Source organism: Lepidochelys kempii, chromosome 4 (assembly GCF_965140285.1).
Source record: "Lepidochelys kempii isolate rLepKem1 chromosome 4, rLepKem1.hap1, whole genome shotgun sequence".
NCBI classification, from domain to species: domain Eukaryota; kingdom Metazoa; phylum Chordata; order Testudines; family Cheloniidae; genus Lepidochelys; species Lepidochelys kempii.
In genome coordinates this window covers 52,363,116-52,383,541 of record NC_136383.1, presented here as the reverse complement: position 1 = coordinate 52,383,541, position 20,426 = coordinate 52,363,116, and the positions used below count along the sequence as shown (strand labels likewise).

The following is a 20,426-nucleotide window of genomic DNA, read 5'->3' as shown; positions in this document are numbered from 1 at the left end:
GGTCATCCAGTTTATATAAATGTATCTTTCTTGCATCTGAAACTAGAAATATGAAATATAACTCTGAGGTCCTATTGTAATTATGCAAAGTGTGGGCCATTTATGGTGGTTTGGAATCTTGATGGCTCCCATTAACCAGGACAATTGACTGTAGATGGCTCTGTTTACTTGCAAGCCTTCCTGTGAGTCAGGCCCTGAAGAATGAAGGCTTGGGGTCTCACAGGACATGTGACCATGTCACCTGGGACTGGAATCCATCTTAAACCTGGTGCTTTTCCATTTAGAAGGAGGGGTTGGGACCCAGAGAGACAAAAGATTCCCGCCATGTACCAAAACTATATAAAGGGGTGGAACAGAACAAAGGAGGCTGCAGTCATGAGAAATCTCCTAGCTATCACCTGAGCTGAAACAAGAACTGTACTGGGGTAAGGATTGGGCCCGGACTAGAAAGGAGACTAGTCTGTGAAAGAAGCTTATTGGAACATCTTTGAGGGTGAGATTTACTTGCATTTAGTTTCCCACTGTATTAGGATTAGACTTGCGTGTTTTTGTTTCATTTTGCTTCGTAATTTATTTTGTTCTGTCTGTTATTACTCGGAACCACTTAAATCCTACTTTTTATATTTAATAAAATCACTTTTTGCTTATTATTGAATCCAGAGTAAGTAAGTAATTCCTGGGGGAGAAAACAGATGTGCATGTCTCTCTGTCAGTGTTCTAGAGGGTGGACAATTTATGAGTTTACCCTGTATAAGCTTTATACAGAGTAAAATGGATTTATTTGGGGTTTGGACCCCTTGGGAACTGGGTGTCTGGGTGCTGGAGACAGGAGCACTTTCTAAGCCGTTTTCTGTTAAGTCTGCAGTTTGTGGGGGATATGGTTCAGAGCCTGGGTCTGTATGGGAGCAGACTGGCATGTCTGGCTCAACAAGGCGGGGTTCTGAAGTCCCAAACTGCCTAGGAAAACGGGCTCAGAACTAGTCTCAGCACATCCGGTGACAGTCCCAAGGGGGTCTCTGTGACCCAACAGTACTAACACTTCCCTATCTGTACTGGAAATAGCTAGCCTGATGCATGTTAGGATTGCATTAGCCTTTTTCACAGCTGCATCACACTGGCGGTTCGCAGTCATCCTGTGATGAAACAGTACTCCCCAGGTCTTTCTACTCCTTTGTTGTTTCCAACTGATATGTCCCCATCTTATAGGAAAAATTCTTTTTGTGAGTACCTAAGTGAATGACCTGCACTTAGCACTATTAAATTTCATCCCATTTCTATTACTCCAATTTACAAGGTCATCCAGATCTTGTATGATATTCTGGTCCTCTTCCGTATTGGCAATACGTCCCAACTTTGTGTCACCCACAGATTTTATTAGCGCACACCTACTTTTTGTGCCAAGGTCCTGAATAAAAATCTTAATTAAGATTGGTCCCAAGACTGATCCCTGAGGAACAATATTAGTAACTTCCCTCCAGCCTGACAGTTCACCTTTCAGTGTAACCCGTTGTAGTCTCCCCTTTAACCAGTTCTCATGCACCTTTCAATTCTCATACTAATCCCCATCTTTGATTGTCTGGTCTTGCTCCCTGAATAGTTGGGTAAGCTCATTGGGTCAAATTAATCTTTAATCTTTAAAAGTGTTCCAGATACTTACTAGCCAGGGAGCTGAATCTAATTGCCATGGTTTGAGGAATGGGGCTCCCCAACAAGCTTTCCAGAAAGCTTGTTGCAGAGCCCCATTCCTCAAACCATGGCAATTAGATTGTTGCTGGTGAGAAATAATACAGCATCTATCCCCAGCTCTTGGAGGGTGCTAGGATTTTTACCAGAGTGCTGTCCCTGAATTCTGCTAATAGGTATTATCTGTTGTATCAGACCCTGGCTAGTGGATACTTGATACATTTGCAGGAACCCTATTCCATCCCATACTGGCTACTGGTAGGAAAAAGATGCTCTCCTCTTCTCTTTTGCCCTCAGTTCCAGAACCTTCTGCTGCAAGTTGGAGAAAGGTGTCTAACATTTTTCTACCCATCCCCTATCCTGAAGTGTTTTTTTGTTTTTTTGTTTTTTTTAAGGTTCTATCTCCCCATGAATAACTCCAGTGACTTCTCTGTTGCTGCTGAAAACTTTTCCCTAGCAGCAGAAGCAATAAAAATGGGTACGGTTCTTGTCTGCTTCACTGCTGTCCACTGGGTTCTGAAGAGTTGTACTTAAACTGACCAGAAATCTTGTTTGTCTCTCTCGAAAGCTGTGAGTATCTGAGGATACTGGAACCACTGCGATTGGGTCACATTCTTTTCTGTATAGGTTCTTATACTTCGGTAGAATATCCTCACATCCATACATACTAGAAATTTAATGTCTTTAAGGGAAAACGGTGTGCTGAAATTGATCCTCTCGGTCCCATTGCTTGCAAGGGCAAGCTTCCCGTTTTCTAGTGGTGCATTACCAAGTGGATTTTTCAAGACTTGCCTATGTAGCTTCATTGACATCAATGATGTTAACACCAAGAGCAAAGAAATGGACATATTAGAGTGGATGAGTGATCTGTCTTGTCAATATCCTGTCTCTAACAGTGGTCAGTACCAGATGCTTCAGGAAAGGTGGAAGAATTCCATCGTGGGCAGCTAGGGAAGAATCTGCCCATAGGAAATGTTTCTTCATACTGTGCAGCAATTAGAGCATGGCTTATGCCCTTCCAAACTTTTTTTTAAAAATCTTCTGTAGTGTTGCTGTGGATATTCTCATTTCTCATATAAATGTGGATGCAGTTGATCTAAATAGCCTACTTTTCTATTTTATAATCATTATTCCATTGAAGGAAGGTGATCTAATATATCAGTATCTAATATCACCTGTCATTTTAGCTTCTGAGCAGTTTAGTAGCAAGCTGTTCAATGCTAAAGTCTCAGTCTCTGCTCTTGAGTGAGAAAAGGGAGAGAAGCAAAGAAAACACAGTTGAATATATGCCGCAGTCACCAATTCACTCAGCAGCAGGTTAGAAGAAACCTTCTGGGAAGTTATCTGGCATTTAACAGCATGTTGTACATAGGAGCTGCTGAGTAAAGCTGATTTTTTTTTGTTTGTTAATGATTTTCTTCTGACCTTTATTATTAATGCATATTCTTTAAGAAGCATTTAATGTGTGGAGACAAAAGGTTGTTTTGATTAATCTCTTACTTCTTTGCATATAGAACCAAGAGAGAGATGGTGTCGGCTGAAAGGAAATCTGCTATTTCTAATGAAAAATAAGACCAAGGTAATTCATTTTCTTACTGATTTTCCTCACATTTTGTTCTAATCTTCCTGAACTTGACTAATCCTTTTTACATGATAGTTATTGGCATTGTGTTTTTAGGGATAGGAAGATTTGACTATTATTAGAGCAATTTTAAAAACAACAACTCAGTGACAACGTAAGGTATTCCCCAGTGACATCAACAGTATTTTAGTTGCATTACATATGATTTAAGGCCTGATTCTGCATTCACTGTATAGTGGTATAAATCCAGAGTAACTCCATTGACTTCATTGGTGTAAATGGAATTAGAATTTCATCCTTAAATGCAATACACAGGTAATGCACAAGATTTCAGCCCCTTATAACAATCATTAGTGCTTGTTTGTAGCTGAACTTGCTATGAAGTTAGGGGTTACTTTCTCCCTTCTGTGTGCACAAACAGTTGCTTTTAATGTAAAGAATAGTTATGTTCCCAGAATGAAGGACTCCCTAAATTACCCCTGCCAGGTAATAAGCACTGAATGCCCTCACTTCTGAATGACTTTAATGGGAGTTGAGAGTGCTTAGTATCTGGAATGACCAGGCAATAAGTGTGGAGTGGCTCCTTTCCTAGCCTATTATATACATGGTTTTGTAGCTGGCTGAAAACTTTCATGCAATGCTAAAGAGTTGAGGCAATGAAAATGAAACTTGACATCACCTGTCATTAATTATAGGTATTTTATATTCTGTTCCTGGAATATCTTGGTACTGTATGGGCCACTGCCTGCATAGAAATGATAGTGATGTTTGATAGATTGTGTATTCTGTTTGAAAGATTTTCAACATGATGTAGCAGCTTACGTTAGTATAGTAATGTGCCAATATAGTATACTTGTGAAGCACTACACAAGAGCATGAATATGATAGATTTGTGTGTTTGTGCATACAGACAAGGTGATGTAGCATGGCATAAAGGTTTTATTGGTGTGAGTTTTTTGTGTGACTGCGCTACTCCTGATCAGTGAAATCAGCATAGATTTTGCCTCGCGTGGCAGGATTTGAATTTAATGGATAGATGTCAATTGCAGCTGACACACTGAAACTGGAGTGTGGGGCGTGGGAATACTGATTGGTAACCGTGGGCAGGAGTGCAGCCTCTTCCCTTTGCATCTGCAGGAATCAGGTGTCACTGGCCCTGCTGTAGGTCAGTGAACCCTCTGCAGCCCTGCTATCATGGGCTCACTCCTGTGACAGCTGGGCCGCAGAGGGCTCCCTACACCTAACCCCTGCAGGTGAAAGAGAAGTCTATGGTCCTGGTGGGGCAGAGCAGAGATGCTCAGCCAGGACTGCAAGAAGGAGGACGGAAGCCACCTTGCTGCTGAATGGCTCCTCCCTGGGCAGGGATCAGTGCTAGGCCTGACATTCAACCCTTTTTCACCAGTGATCTGGAAGTAAATATAAAATCATTGGTGATTAAAATTAGCTATTTGTGGATGACTCAAAGATTGGAAGAATAGCAAAGAATGATGATGGGGCCCGTTCAAACAAAATGCATTTAATACAGCCAAATGCAAAGTCCTACATCCGGGAATGCAGGCCCTACAGAATGGGGACTGTATTCTGGAAAGAATACTGAACGAGGTGACTTGATTACATTGTATAAGTACCTTAAAGGGGAGAAAATACCAAGGTACTTACAGGGCTCTTTAATCTAGCAGCTAAAGGCAGAGCAAGAACCAATGGTTGGAAGCTGATGCCAGACAAATTCAAATTTGAAATATAGTGCACATTTTTAACGGTGACTGTGATTAACTGTTGAAGCAAACTAGCAAGGGAAGTGGTGGATTCTTCATCTCCTCAATTTCTTCAAATCAAGACAGGATGCCTGTGTGGAAGATATGCTTTTAACCAAACAGAATTATTGGGCTCAATACAGGGGCAACTGGGTAAAATTGAATGCCCTGTGTTGCTAGAGCTTCTTAGTGAAATGATTGTTGCCAACATTAAAAAGATTCTTACAATGTGTTTTTCCCTAACTTTGTTTTTAGAAAAGGCGGAACTTTTTTTCTTCTTAAATGTGAGGGGAAAAAAAAATCATCAACTTGAGGCAGATACTTGACATGGAAGGTTCTAGCATGAATGGTAAATATGGGGAATGTTATGAGCAACTGAAAACTGGGTCTTCTAATGGTAGGTGTTAAGCAAGTTTAACTATGGGCATTGCTGTCAGTTTCCTCTCTAATTCCTATCTTTTAAAAAAAAATTAGTATGGAGTGTGTGAGAGAGTTGTACCTCATCTGTGCTGATGAACCCACATTCCACTTCTTTGATGTCTCTTGATCTGACTTACCTTCTATGGCTCACCATGCAGGGGAGTAGCTCCAATGAGTCTCAGGAGGTTTGTCAGCATGAGCCTCCTGTTGGTGAACCTATCACTGCCAGTTGTCTTTCTGGGGAGGAGAAAACAGATGGGATTTTCAATAGTGCCTAGATGAGTTAGAAGCACAAATGCTGTTGAAAGTCAATGGCACATGTGCTCCTAATTCTCATAGGCATTTTTGAAAATCCCACAGATTAATGTGAATCTTTTACACCCTTGGAAATTCTGTCTTCATAATTCTGGTGTGAGCCAGGGAAACATTTACCACTGGGTAATATCCTTTAATGCCACTAGGAATAAATAAGTAAAGTATCCTTTTTATTGATGTAAGAATAGAGCTTTGAGTTATAGCTTGCAGTCCATTTAGGAACATAGCATTGTCTTTTTTATGTCTGATCACAGACCTTAATGGGGCCAGTCTCCCTTGTTTTTTGTTATCCTTTCTTTTCCTTAATCATTCCATTTCTTTTCTTCCAGAAATCATAGTGCACCATTTCCTCATTTAAACTGATTTCTCTACTTTAAAACCTCTCTCGTCTTTTTCTCCAAGTCATTTTTGTCACACCCTACTGATTTTTCTTCACTTTCTTTCTCACACCTGCATCCAAAAACTGCTGTCGGTTATCCATGTATGACTCTGGAATAATTCCATTTAAATAAAGTCACCTAAGCCTATGCCGCATGTTTCTTCATATTTGAAATGGTAATACCAATACTTGGCCAGATTTGTAAATTTCTAAGCAATCCTTTGATGAAAGACTATAAATTCTAAGTACAATTACGTTTTTGCTGTACAGTATGGTTCCAAGGACCCCATTGTGCTGTACTGAGTAAATGTGTATTTTGACATGCATGTTTATTTTAAAATGTGTGTTCAAGCATTTATTTAAAAGTGGATTTGTGATTGATAGTCTGTAATGACTTTTTAGAAGTCATTAGTGTCTATTGTGTAAATCCTTCTTAGTTTGGAATTTAACGATCCAACAGAAAGAACCATTACGGTATATTAGGTAAATTTGTCCACGTTCATGCACACTAAATTTATGTTGCTTAGGTGTTTCAGGTGTGTGCATGTGCACACGCATGTGCATGCTCTTAGGAGCAGAGTTAGCCAATGTTTACATCTTCTTACATTATATTCTTATGTTTTAAAAAGTTACAGTATGCCAAAAGAAATTAAGTTACATGGACTGCTGTTCTCAGTTTTTAAATCCAAGCTATTTTCAGTGCTAAAAGTATTGACAAGTTCAGGCTGCAGTGAATTTATGTGGTAGTTTCCTAACACTCTGAAAACAAGGGATTTATACTGAAACAATGACAGACTAAGCTGTACTAGGGTTAATGAGAATGCTATGATGCACCGATTGCCTGGGAGTGTTAAGTAAAAGGGGTGAAAGTATTGTTTTGAAACTGGGTCTGTGATGAATTATCTTCCTTAAACTGAATGCGTAGCTGAGTCTAGGAGGGTTTGTAGACAGGATAAATGAGCAAGTCTAAATGCTCATGCTGTCAATAATCCCAAGACTTCTTGCAATCTTTGTAAAAGCTTAACATAAATTACATTGTTATAGTATTTATCACAAGTCTAATGTGTTACTGACAGTTGACAGAAAAGCATCAAAGTAAAATTGCAGATTGACTCATAAATCAATGACCACAGCCTTGTGCAAGGTTGAAATAATAGAATAATGACATATTTCTTATGGTTCTGATGTGACTTGCATATCTGATGCAACTGTGAAAATGTTATGTAGGTTTCATGGCATGGTGGGTGCATGGTCTGAAATGGGAGACTGTCAATGAATCCTGTATGCATTCAAGCCAAAAATAAACATGCCTTTCAGCATTTCAACATATTTTATTTTCATATGCAATTTATTATTTAGTTTCAGTATTTTTAATATGGTTATTTAGTGACATTTTATTATTCATATTAAGGTGATGAAGCTTTTCTTTTCTGAATTGTGAAAGGTCTTTGTATTGTAAGCCAATGAACTCCATTGGGGATCACTTAGAAGTAAAAGCCTCTCTTTTGGCTAAGGATATAGTTTTTGTAAATTATTTTTCAGCCGTGATTTCAGTCTCCAGGAGCATGCTCAGTGTCTGCCTAAGTGTTTGGGCCTGAGCGGTTCTGACCACACTAAGGCCCCAATCTGGCCATCACTTATGCAAATACTTAACTTTACACATTTGAGTTGCCCCTTTTAAGTTGGAATTAGTAACATGCATAAAGTTAAGCACATAGATAAGAACTTTCAGGATAAAATGATGGCATGTGTCAGACAATGTCTAGTAAAGAATTGGTTATGCATTGGCATAAAATATAAGAACAAATAATTTCTGCTAAAAGAAGGGATGTTAATGCCTACCGAGGCTTTCTGGCCCTGGTTTATCAAGGTATTTAAGCACATGCCTAACTTTAAGCATGTGAGTTGTCCCATTCAGCACAATGAGACTACTTGCATATTTTAAAATTAAGCATGTGCTTAAGTACTTTACCGAATCGGGCCTCCATTTTTAAACCAGGTATTGTGTGTTATATTGTTCCTCAATCAGCTCCCGAATGTTTCTCTACTCCTTTTGTATATCTTCTCTCAGATAGTTGTTTGGTTTATTTAAAACAACAACAACAACAAAACAACACAACAACAACAAAAACCCTTCCTCTGACTGTTATATATGTATGTTTCCAACAGTTATTTCTGTAATTTTAATGGTTTTCTTCAGGGGAAAACACAATTTGAAATAACTTGAAATCTTGAAAATGAAAAAGTGATTTTTGGGAAATACTTGTAGTCTTAAAACATTACATATTATTAATAAAATATTAACATGTGTGACAAATGAAATATGAGAGATAAAATAAGAAGTCAGTAAAAAAAAAACCCAGTCATATTTGATTTGAAATACAACCACAGAAATCTTCATTATTCTAGGAAATTTGAAAAATTATGCTATAAACTTCAGAAGCACAGGAGTGGGCATTCCACAATACAAAATGCTCTTGCACAGAGGAGCCTGCACTGGATATACAACATTTACAAGGTTTGTTAGGCTGCCATGTGTACTTGAATCAAATTGGAGAAATTCATTACAAAAGTTTTTCATATCAACAGTTATTCTTGTCATCAGTGAAAGAGTGTTAATACAAATTCCGTAGTCCTGCACTGTGAGGTTGTCCACAGAAGAGAGACAGATACAGCAGTTGGTAAAGCTTTTCAGAAAGTTCTGGGAAAGTAGAAGCTAGAATAAAAGGGAGAGTGGCAATACTGTTGCACCATTATAAAAAAAATCTCTGATCCCACCAATGTTTATAGCTTCAGTTGTTTTGTCCACTTCTTGTAACTTTGCATTCATGATTACCATGCTTTATTTAGCTAGCTTTTGGCATTAAACATTATTGCTACTAGCTAGCATGTAGGTAGCCTGCTCAGTCGCCAGTTAATATATAAGATGTTGTAGCTAAGGTTTTTATGTGTTGAAATATCTAATTGACTATAGCAGGTGAGTGTATACATGTGCCAGGAAATGTACTGTCACATCACTGACTTTTTCCAATAGAATATTGAGACTGTAACTGTTCTGCTAAAGCTATTTGAAGAATTAAGAGAAATTGATGCATACCAAGCCTGTTTCTCCGTTGCTCTATCAGCTATATGGATGAGAACCACAACACTAAACTCCTCTTGGTTCTTGGTGATACTCAGTCAGATGAAGATTAGGCAAATGCTTGTACGATGGTCTCATGCTAAATGCTCTGTCCTTTTTAGCTCATATGCTAGTTGTTGTGACGCCAAAGTTGCCACTCAAAGCACTACCGAACAATTCCTAAATAAAACCCATACAGTGTCTACAGAACAAAATAAAAACAGAAAATAAAGAATAAGCTGTCAAACTGCCCACCAAGAAATAATGCGGGAAGCATGAAATACTTTTTAGCTGCTGGGACACGACGTGAAAAAATTGCAGTCCTCAGTTTCCTCAGTGTTGAAAACGAGCTGGCATTCAGTCAGAACTGTATACTTCTGTAGCCCTGCAGAACGTTGCCTGTTCAGTGCTATCAGGATTCTAAATCGTGCTGGTATGGCGAGGCCACTCCAAACGTTCACTTCTGAGAAGCGGTGCAGCATTGCTAAAGTGTCTTTGCTGATTGTTATTGCAGACTCCCTTGTAATTTTTTATAACCAATAAAGTTTTGAGAATAATTTGTGCCTATATTTGCTGCAGAGTGAAAGGTTTCAACTCTGCCTCTCCAACTTAATTGAATCCCGTGCTCTCAATCCCAGCTGTGTTTTGCCATCCGTGACTCCTGCCTCTCCTTTTCCTCCACTTCTTTCTCTGTACAGGATCTTACTTGGTTTCTTCCAAGAGAAAATTGACTAAATATGACATGACCTTCCCTCTCCCTTTGGCTCTCCTTCCCTTCCTGAAACACTCTCCTCCATTTCCCCTGTCATGGGTGCAGAAGTTTCTTGGCTGCTCTTCTCCTTTAATTCCTCCACTTGCTTCAATGACTCTATGTTCTGTCCCATCCTATCTTCCTTGGACCCACTGTCATCCCCTCCCAGTTATCATCTGGCTCTTTCTCTCAGAGTACAAACATACTTAATCTCTCCCATCTTAAAATTCATGCTTGGGTCTCCACCCCTTTGTCTCTCCCACTACTGCCCCATCACCCTTTCCCTTTTATCTCATTGAATGCACTGTCAACGGCCATTGTCTGGAGTTCCTCTTTTCCAGTTCCATTCTAGACCCTCTTCGATCCAGCTTTCAGGTGGACAGTGCTCCATTTTTTCACTGGGGTGTCTGCCTCATTTTAGAATATGTGAGCTCTGTTCATTGCTGTATGGTTATTTGGCTTTAATAACCGGTTTATAATGGAGGTTGCCACTAGATGGCAGCGGTAATCTCCTCAGTTGAGAGCTTGTAGTTCATTACAGATTACAGGAAAAATATTAAGACACGTTATACTGATGTAAACTAAAATTAAACTAGTACGAGATTTTATTAGAAATTAAGTCACTAAGGATGAATTCTGCTTTTATATTAGGCCTGATCCAGAGTTCATTGAAGTCAAAGACACATGTTGACTACAGTTAGCTTTGGATCAGGCCTTTAGTGAGCAGGATGATGTGGAAAGGGGAAGCAAGAGAGTAGTAGGCTGTTCTTCTGGTGCTATGGCAATTCTGCAGTTGCAGAGCTGGACTAGTATTAGGTAACTTGCTATCAGGGACTTCATTCCTGTGCTCTCTTGGTTAGTATGCACTAGCTCTCTTATTCCCCTCCTCCCCCACTATTTTCAGTAGCTAGCTAAGGGGGCTGGACATCCACCAGCTGGCCATCCTGTTTCCCTCTGAGTCATATCCTACCTGCTTCGGTAGCTGCTTCTCTTTTCTAGTTGTCTCTCTCTATCTCTAGGGAGAAATTTTGTCCTGCTACTTGGATGCACGGTTTGAGAGAGCACGTTTAAACCTTCTCTCTTCTCCCTGTGCAGAACAGGCCAGGATTTTGCCCTAACTATATTTAGGTGGTAATACACATTTATTTAAAAACTAAACCATCATCCAGAACAATTCCAATAATTAGCAATTCATAGTGCGCTGAGTTTCTATCAGAGTTACCTTCCCCTACCTAGTAGAGGCATAAGAGAGTGGGTGAAAACATATCTTCAGTTGAGACAACATATGCCATATTTCTTTTTTAAAAGAAATGAAACTTAATGTCAGATGTATGGTACACTTCCTAGTTTTTGGGCTTCAACCCATTATAAGACTTCCATCCAGAATAATTTTTTTATCATGCACATCTGGTCTCTGTTTATTCTGTTTCCTATGGTTTTCTTGGTTTGGTCTTTACTGTTTGAAAGTTTACTCTCTATTAACCTAAATATGTCTGCAACTGTTGTCATTGACCACTCTATATTTTGTGAAGAGAAATGCTTATGAGGAATGGACTAGATAAGAAACACAAAGGAGAGTGAACCAGACACTGATAGCTGTGTATTGCTCTTTTTTTTTTTAAAAAGAGCCCTGCCAGTATAAGAACAGTTCAGAAGTTATTCCTGTGAGACAGCATAAGATACAATAAAAAATAATTGTAGTTAGCAGTGCTGTGGTTTAATTCGCTGCTGTTAATGTATCAACTCTATAGAGAATAGATGGAATTTAATTCTAGTTCCGCTAAGTGTGTTGTGGGTATCACTGCAGCACAGCACCTGAGCGAAGAGTCCTCCTGTCATAGCATCATCAGATAATTTGATTTCATTGGTGCTGGGATTATGGGATGCAGCAGTACTTTTCGTCAAGCAGATTTACGCATAATTATGAAGAGTCTGCAGCTGTTCCATTCTTTATCTTCTTTAGCAGGGGTTGCTTTAATAAGAGATTCATGTTGGTGTCATCATAAAGGTAGGGGAAGAGAAACCAAACAACTTGTTTACAAAAACTTCCCACCACCCCCAAAGAAGCAGGGAACACAATACCATTTACAAATTAGCAGAGAGAACCTTTCTGCCAACATAATCTTTGATTTTATGGCTATCCTCCAGATATGCAGGAGAATGAAAAATAGACTTCTATTTAAGTTCTATCTTAGGACCTGACCTTGTGAGAGTCTGATGGCCGCCTCATCTTGCAGGGCTTTTCAGGGTTAAAACTTAATGTGATCAGTTGGCTACAGAAAGATTTCCATATATAAGAAACAGGACTTCCTTCTTTTTATAAAAATTCAGCTTTCCAGAGATTAAGAAACTTTTGTCATGTCAACCTTATGATAGATTCAGCTGTGTTTGTCCAGGGGAGGGGTGTCTCAGTATTTTCATCGTGCTCACCATATATTAACAATTTGAATGTGTTCTTTATGAGACAAGAATTGGACTCTAATTTGAAGTTTGCTGGATACTGGTAGATTATAAATGAACAAAATAATATCAATTATGAGACATGCATGTTAGAACATCTGGTTTTGCTGTGCTCAGAGAAAACATTTGATCTCTGTGGCCAAGGTTTGTTTTTTCATAATTCATATTCACAATGATTTTTTCCCTTGTGATGAGTAAATAGCTTGTTTTTTAGCTGGGGGTGGTGGTGGTGGAAATAAAATGCACTTCAAATGTTTTGACTAGTGAAGAATAGTTTTATGCTTTGTGTAGTATTATATAACAGCTTTTGCCCCACTCAGTTCCCTTGGCTATTGTTTTCTTTTTCCTGAAGGCTTATGTCCCCTTGAAGGGTGGTATTCACCCATACGGGGGGGGGCGGGGGCAAGGTGAGGCCTATGCACCATGTTGGTTCTCTTACACCATATATTGTGGTTTTATGTTGGCCATTTGCACAGGGGTGAATTTCACCCTGATTGCCCAAACTCATTCTTAAAATCTATCTTGGTATGTTTAACTTTCTATTCCTGTATAGCATCCTGCGGCCGCTGCACAGGAAGACACTAGAAAGTTTTGTGATCTTTCTCCCGTAAACAAGCAAAGGCAAAGTGTTCTTCAAAGAAAAAATGATTTAGTTTGGGGGGAGAAATCTGAATGAGTCCTTCCTCATCACAGTTAAGACCCTGTGGTTTGTTGTGGTTTTTTCATCTTAATCGTTACCCATAGGTATTGTGGGAGGAAATGCAAAAAAGGATGATCTGAGAAATTTATGCTGAGCTGTTTGGAGTCTAATGGGAATCCTGTCCATTTAAAACAAAAGCAACCACCTTGGGTTTACTGCTTTGTACTGGGGAATCCTACTCCTGCAGCTAGAAGATGAAGAAGGAAAAAGCCTGATACTCTGTGGTAAAGTTTGTCAGGCACAGGAAGTTGTACCCTCTCCTACTTTTTTACCCCAGTCATCCTCTCCAAATTTGGAGCTGACAGTAAGTGTTTGGATATGCACAAAAGTGTTTTTTCTTCCTTAAAGCATTTTTGCACTGTTGCTTTTAACTTTGGAAGGTTTAATTTTCAGTTTTGTGTGTGTGTTTACGTACACAAGAGAACCGCACCTCAGAAGTAAAATATGAAAAAACCCTGAGCTGTAGGGTTGGATGAAACAAGAACCTAACATGGAAATTGGCAAGAATGTTTCCCACTAGCAATGGGATTTATTGATTTTTAAAGCTAAAGTGTTCCCCTGGCCTTCGCAAGCTGAGCAGGAAACCCCTGTAGTCTTGAGATTGAGACTCCTTATAGCTGCTTGGATAATTAGATCCACTGGTCTGGGTGGAGATGCCTCCCTGTGGACCCCAGTGGATACAAGTATAGCAACATTTTTCATGTGGCCAGAGGGTACACCCTTTGGATGTGTATTGTGAAATGTTATGTATCTGGTTATACAGTGTATACCTGTACAAATACATTACATTCTCCTAAGTGCTGACCCCTGGGAAAGGTAACTGAGGAATGGCTGCTTGTCTGGAGGAGAAATAACTGTTAGACTCCAAAATGTTGGGGTAACACTGTGGTGTTCTGGAGTGCAATTACACCAGTGAGGGGCTGTCACCACTTGCCCTGCTACCCTGAGTGGCTCACAATGTTTTGGTGCTGAGCTGTCAACGTGGGATGTTCACAACCTGCAGGCTGCACTCTGAGTGTCTGTGTCCTAGATAGCCCTGGTTCAGCAGCTCTGACATCAGTAGCCTATCTACAGCCCTGCTCTGGTTTCCACCAGCTTTGAGTACAACTAGCAAAGTGGCCCAAAACATTCAGTCTGAGTTTTCCCCAAATTGTATGTTCTGTAATGTCCAGGCAGTCCAACCCTCTTCTGGACTGTTCAGAGAAATACAGTTTCTTTGTTTCTCTAAAGACACAAAAGTATATCACATCTTATTAACTTAACTGTAGTAAATACACCCTTCCACTTAAACACAGCCCTGAACTGGCTTACAGTAAAATAAAACAAATTTATTAACAATAGGACATAATGTAAATGATGACAAGTAAAAGGAATAAAGTTAGAAAGGTTTACAAGCAAATAAAAATGAAACATGAACCTTTTAAGTCTAAAACTTAATCTAGCAAAATGATGTTTTCTCACCTATATTCACTTTCCAGATACTTCAACCCATCCTGCCTCTTGGTTGAAGGACCCATCTTTCTCCGCTTACAAGAGTTTTGTTCTCTTGTATCTGTCTAGTAATCGACGGCTTTTGCCTTTGTTTACATCTTCCAAAGTTCCATGACTTTGTCTCAAGACGCAGGATGATCTCATGATGTTTTTACACTCCAATGAGCTTCCCATCTCCCTGTTGGTTTTCATGTAAATAGGGCTTCCATTGTTCCTGTTCACACCTGTTCCTGCAAGGGCAGGGGGGAGATACCAGCGAAAGGAGGACACTCTGGCCTAAGAATAGTAAACTATGCTTTATTGAAGGAAGGAAAGAAGAATTTACGCTCCAATCTGCGTGGGGAGCCCCTAGGACGCGCGGAGGGGCTGCAGGGGACTCTGGCCGTTCGGGACAGCTGACCAGGCAGGACTCCGCCGGGGAGGAGTCCTCTGTGGTGCTATATTCTCCGCACTTATCTCGGGGTTACATGGGGTCAACAGCTGGTTACATTCTTATATGTATGATTTATGCTTATTACATAAACTAACTTATTTACAGGCAAAAATATGCTGAGCTATACTACAATATCTTTTGGCAGGGTCTGTCGGACAAAGTTCATTGAAACTGCCTGCATCCTCCGCTTACATCCAGTCACATACTCAGTCTACCACTTAGCTCCTTGCCAATCTTCCGCAGCCTTGCCCCTATAACACCTTACTTAATTTACATAGGAGACGGGTAAATAGCTGCTGTCTTTCCTGTATGGGAGGGAGGGAACCTATTTGGCCACAGACTTTAAAACTTAGTATCATTAAGTATCCATATTTCCTCATAAAGTGTACATATAGTTTAGGGGGATAAATAGAACATTTCACAATGATATTAACTACCAGTGTTATCATTAGCTTTCAGAAAAAGACCTCACTGTATACACTTTTATAATACATAGATATTGTATACAATCAGTTGATTCATTTGCTTATCACTTGAGGTTCAGCCCCTTGTCTTTACAGACCAGTAAATCTTTGAAATGGATTACGTCTCAGTTATTCAAGTGTGAGAGAGGTAACCTGGAGTCTGGTGGTGAAGGAAGCTTCATATTCTTTCTTCCCCCACTTGAGTTTGCTGAAATGCAAATTGTTCTGTTTCCTGCCATCATCTCCCCTGCTGTCTTGATGGCCCCTTTTTACTGCTTATATGTAAATTGAAATAAACACACATTCCTCTGTTTAGGATAGTCCTGTTTATCAACTCCCCAGACAAAACCTGGTTTACATACACTTCAGTCATGATTCCAGCTTATATTCATAACTCTTAACACACATCACATACATACATACGTACATCACACAAGAATATTAATGATCAGTGGGTTATTTTCAAATGATACCTCACAAGGCATATTTTGTACAAAAGATTAGTACAGGGGCTTAGTTTCACTGTCGCTCTGCTAGGCATCTAGGATAGAGATCAGTATAGAGGCCACTATAAGGTGGATAAGGATTTGGCTAAAGAGGAGAAGACAACAAGTTCTGCTGAAAGATGAATTTTTAGACTGGAGAGAGGTTACTAGTGGAATTCCTCAAGGATTGGTCTTGTGACCAGTCTTACACAATATTTTAATTAATCACCTTGGCATTAAAAGTAGGAGTGTGCTAATGAAATGTGCTGATTATACAAAGTTGTCAGTTGTCAATACAGAGAAGGACTGTAGTATTATACAGGAAGATCTGGATGTCCTTGTAGACTGAAGTGACAGAAATGGGATGAAATTCAATAATACAGGCTGATTTTTGAAGGATGATTAGGGGAAGGAGAGTCTCTCTTATGAGAGGAGACTGAAAGAACTTGTCTTGTTTAGTGTCTCAAAAAGATGGCTGAGAGAGGAATGATTGCTCTCTAAAAATACATTAGGGGGATAAATACTGGGGACGGTGAAAGAGCTATTTAAGCTAAAGGCCAGTGTTGACACAAGAACAAATGGATATAAACTGGCCATGAACAAATTCAGGCTGGAAATTAGAAGAGGGTTTCTAACCATCAGAAGAATGAGGTTCTGGAACAGCCTCCCAATAGGAGTTATGGGAGCAAACAACTTAATTAGTTTTAAGAGACAGCTGGACAAATTTAGAGTGCAGTGCTATGATGGGGTTGCTTGTGATGGTTGGGGGTAGGGCTCGACAGCTTTGAGGCTCAGTTCAGTTTATGTCTTATGTTCCTAAAGCTCATGCTTCAGGGTTTCAGCCGGTCACTGGCAGGGGTCAGGCAAGGATTTCTCCCCCAATGTATTCTGGGAGGTTCTTTTAATATCCTTCTTCTGCAGCATCAGCGAGGGCCATGGCTGGAGATGGAACACTTGGCAAGGTGGGCTGAGGCTTTGAGATGGCACTGAGCATTCTCTCTGTTAGGTGGTTGGTTGGCTGGTTCTTGGTCACATGCTCATGATCACCATATGTGGGGTCGGGAAGGAATTTTCTCCCAGGTCAGATTGGCAGTGACCTTAAGGTTTTTTAAACCTTCCTCTGAAGTGTGTGGGTGCAGGCCACTTGCCAGTGTTACCTGTGTATATCTTATTTAATGGGAAGCCTCAGGCACTGGTACGCTTCGGTTCCTCCTATTCTCTGCCTGTGGCACATAAGTCTAGCCTCTTGTGGGACTCATTTACTTTGGTCTAATTTCAGTTGTTGGGTTTACTGTGCGGGTGCTGGGTGATGTTGGTCATCTGTGATATAAAGGTCAGACTAGATGGTCTAATGGTCCCTACTGGCCTTACATGCTGACTCCACTATCTCTGGTTTGATGCACCCACCTTCCCAATTCCAACACATCAACTTTTATTATTCTATAGGAGGTAAAGAACAGGTATGTAGAAGAGAGGTTTCACAGACCCTCTGTAACACAGTGCATCATGAGGACAACCTAATGCATTGCCTACTTGTATATCAGAAGCTGCGAGCAAATAGGATGCTCCAAGAGAGAGACAGGTTCTGGCTTTTGTGGTGTGAACACCTTAATTGAAAGGAGTTGAAACCCCACTCATTTCTCATTTCCAACAGTTATGCTGCATATGAAAAATAATTGTCCATATTCTGTAAATTATAATTGTTATAGGAATTCATATTTATCTGGACACACAAAAACCACCGATGGTGAGAGCAAATTTTGAAAGACATTTACTTAAGGACATAGAGGTAAATGGTAATTGGAATAAAATACAATGTGGTTTTACAAAAGGTAGCTCATACCAGACTAACCTGATCTCCTTCTTTGAGAAGATAACTGATTTTTCTAGACAAAAGAAATGCAGTAGGTCTAATCTACCTGGATTTCAGTAAGGCGTTTGATACAGGTCCACATTGGGAAATTATTAGTAAAATTAGAGATGATGGAGATTAGTATGAGAATTGAAAGGTGGATAAGTAATAGGTTAAAGGGGAGAATATAACGGATCATGCTGAAAAGTGAACTATCAGGCTGGAGGGAAGTTTCTAATAGAGTTCTTCAGGAATCGGTCTTGGGACTAATCTTATTTAAAATTTTCATTCAGGACCTTAGCACAAAAAGTAGGAGTGTGCTAATAAAATTTGTGGGTGACACACAGTTGGGAGGTATTGTCAATAAAGAGGAGGACCAGAATATCATACAAGAAGATCTGGGTGACCTTGAAAACTGGCGTAATAGAAATGGGATGAAATTTAATAGTGCTAAGTGCAAGGTCATGCATGTAGGGACTCACAAGAAGAATTTTTGCTATAAGCTGGGGATGTATCAGGAGTGATGGAGGAGGAGAAAGACCTGGGACTTTTGTTTCATTACAGGATGATTGTGAACCACCAGTGTGATGCAGCTGTGAAAAAGGCTAATGTAATCCAAGGATGCATCAGGTTAGGTATTTCCAGTAGAGACAGGGAAGTGTTAGTACCATCATACAAAGCACTGGTGAGACCTGCTCTGGAATACTGTGTGCAGTTCTGGTCTCCCATGTTTAAGAAAGATAACTTTAGACTGGAACAGGTGCAGAGAAGGGCTATTAGGCTGATCAAAGGAATCAAAACCCTACCTTATGAGAGAAGACGCAAGGAGCTTGACTTGTTTAGCCTAACCAAAAGAAGGCTGAGGGGAGGTATGATTGCTCTCTATAAATACATGAGAGGGATAAATACCAGGGAGGCAGAGGAGTTACATACATTAAGTGCCAGTGTGGACACAAGAACAAATGGCTATAAACTGGTCATCAACAAGTTTAGGCTCGAAATTAGATGGTTTCAGAGTGAAGTTCTGGAACAGCCTTCTAAGGGACCAGTGGGGGCAATAACGCTAACTGGCTTCAAGACTGAGCTTGATAAGTTTATGAAGGGGATGGTATGATGAGATTGCCTACAATGGCATGTGGCCCATCTGCGACTGGTAGTATCAAATATCCCCAATGGCCAGAGATGGCACTAGATGGGTAGGGGCTCTTAATTACTACAGAGAATTCTTTCCCAGTGTTCTGGCTGGTGGATCTTGCTGACATGCACATGGTCTGACTAATTACCATATTTGGGGTCATGAAGTAATTTTCTCCCAGGTCAGATTGGCAGAGATCTTGGCGGTGTTTTGCCTTCCTCTGCAGCATGGGGCAAGGGTCACTTGAGGGTTTAAACTAGTATAAATGGTGGATTTTCTGTAGCTTGAAGTCTCAGATCACGATTTGAGGACTTTAGTAACTCAGCCAGAGTTTGTGGGTCTATTACAGGAGTGGGTGGGCAGGATTCTTTGGCCTGCAATGTGCAGAGTTCAGACTAGATTATCACAATGATCCTTTCTGGCCTTTTGATTCTGAAATAATGAAAACATTAAAAGACATAAGACCAAAGATTATTGCCCAAACCATCCTGGATGGTTTGTGTTGAGGGGGAAGAGAATACATTTTGGAATGATAAATTTGCTAATACTAAACAAACTGAGCAGTGTGCAAAAAGATCTAGAGGGTAAAATTGTTAACCTGAGTCTTGATGGGTGGAGCAATGTCCACAATGATCCTGTTGTATGTGCTTGTGTGAAAACAGAAGAAGGGAATGTCTTCCTTACAGTAACAATTGATACACCAGAAAATGCACACACAGCAGAGCACTTACAAGAAGTAGCAGTAACAGCTATAAAAAAAACTGTGGAAAAAAATTCAAATGTCTAGTACGCAGCTTGGTCACGGACAATGCTGCAAATGTATCCAAGATGAGAAGAAATTATTTAGAAGAGAGTCCCAAGCTAACAACATGCAGTGCTCATTTGATGCATCTCCTAGCCAAAGACTTCCGTGTTCCAGAAATAAGGCTAACGTTGTTGAAATTGCAAAATACTTCCATAACCACCACTTTGTAGCAGTAGCTCTGAAAAAAGTGGGAGGAACCAAGCTAACTCTATATGCAATGACAGAGTTAAATTACAAGCATTAAAAACTTCCTTTAAAACATCATCAGCAAACGTATATTTCTTGAATGGTTCAACCTTAGCTCTGAAGTTTATTATAGTTGGCATTATGGAGGGATGGTTGCTGGATGTCCATGTCATAGCCAACTCCTCTTCTTCAGCAGTTAAGGTTTGAGCCTGGTACCAAGTATTGAGAATATTTGCAAGAAAATGACCTGGAGATAGTGCTTGTCCCATTTGTTTTTTTTTTAATGCTTGTAATTTAACTCTGTCATTGCATATTTCTCCTTTAAGATCTCACTCAGTTCCTTCCAAATTTCAACAGTGTCAGCAATAAAACCGCTATTTCCCTGCATTTTGTTCAAGGCTACAGAAATA

The 20,426-nt window shown here is 39.9% G+C and overlaps 1 protein-coding gene across 1 annotated transcript in view; it reads left to right on the top strand.

Annotated features, from left to right (window-relative positions):
- INPP4B (inositol polyphosphate-4-phosphatase type II B) overlaps positions 1 to 20,426 on the top strand; it is a 481,293-nt gene that overhangs the window by 61,679 nt on the left and 399,188 nt on the right. The window contains exons 2-3 of the mRNA XM_073341212.1: positions 3,198 to 3,262; positions 5,275 to 5,368. The gene's annotated coding sequence lies outside the window, so the exon portion shown is untranslated. The remainder of the gene's footprint in view (positions 1 to 3,197; positions 3,263 to 5,274; positions 5,369 to 20,426) is intronic.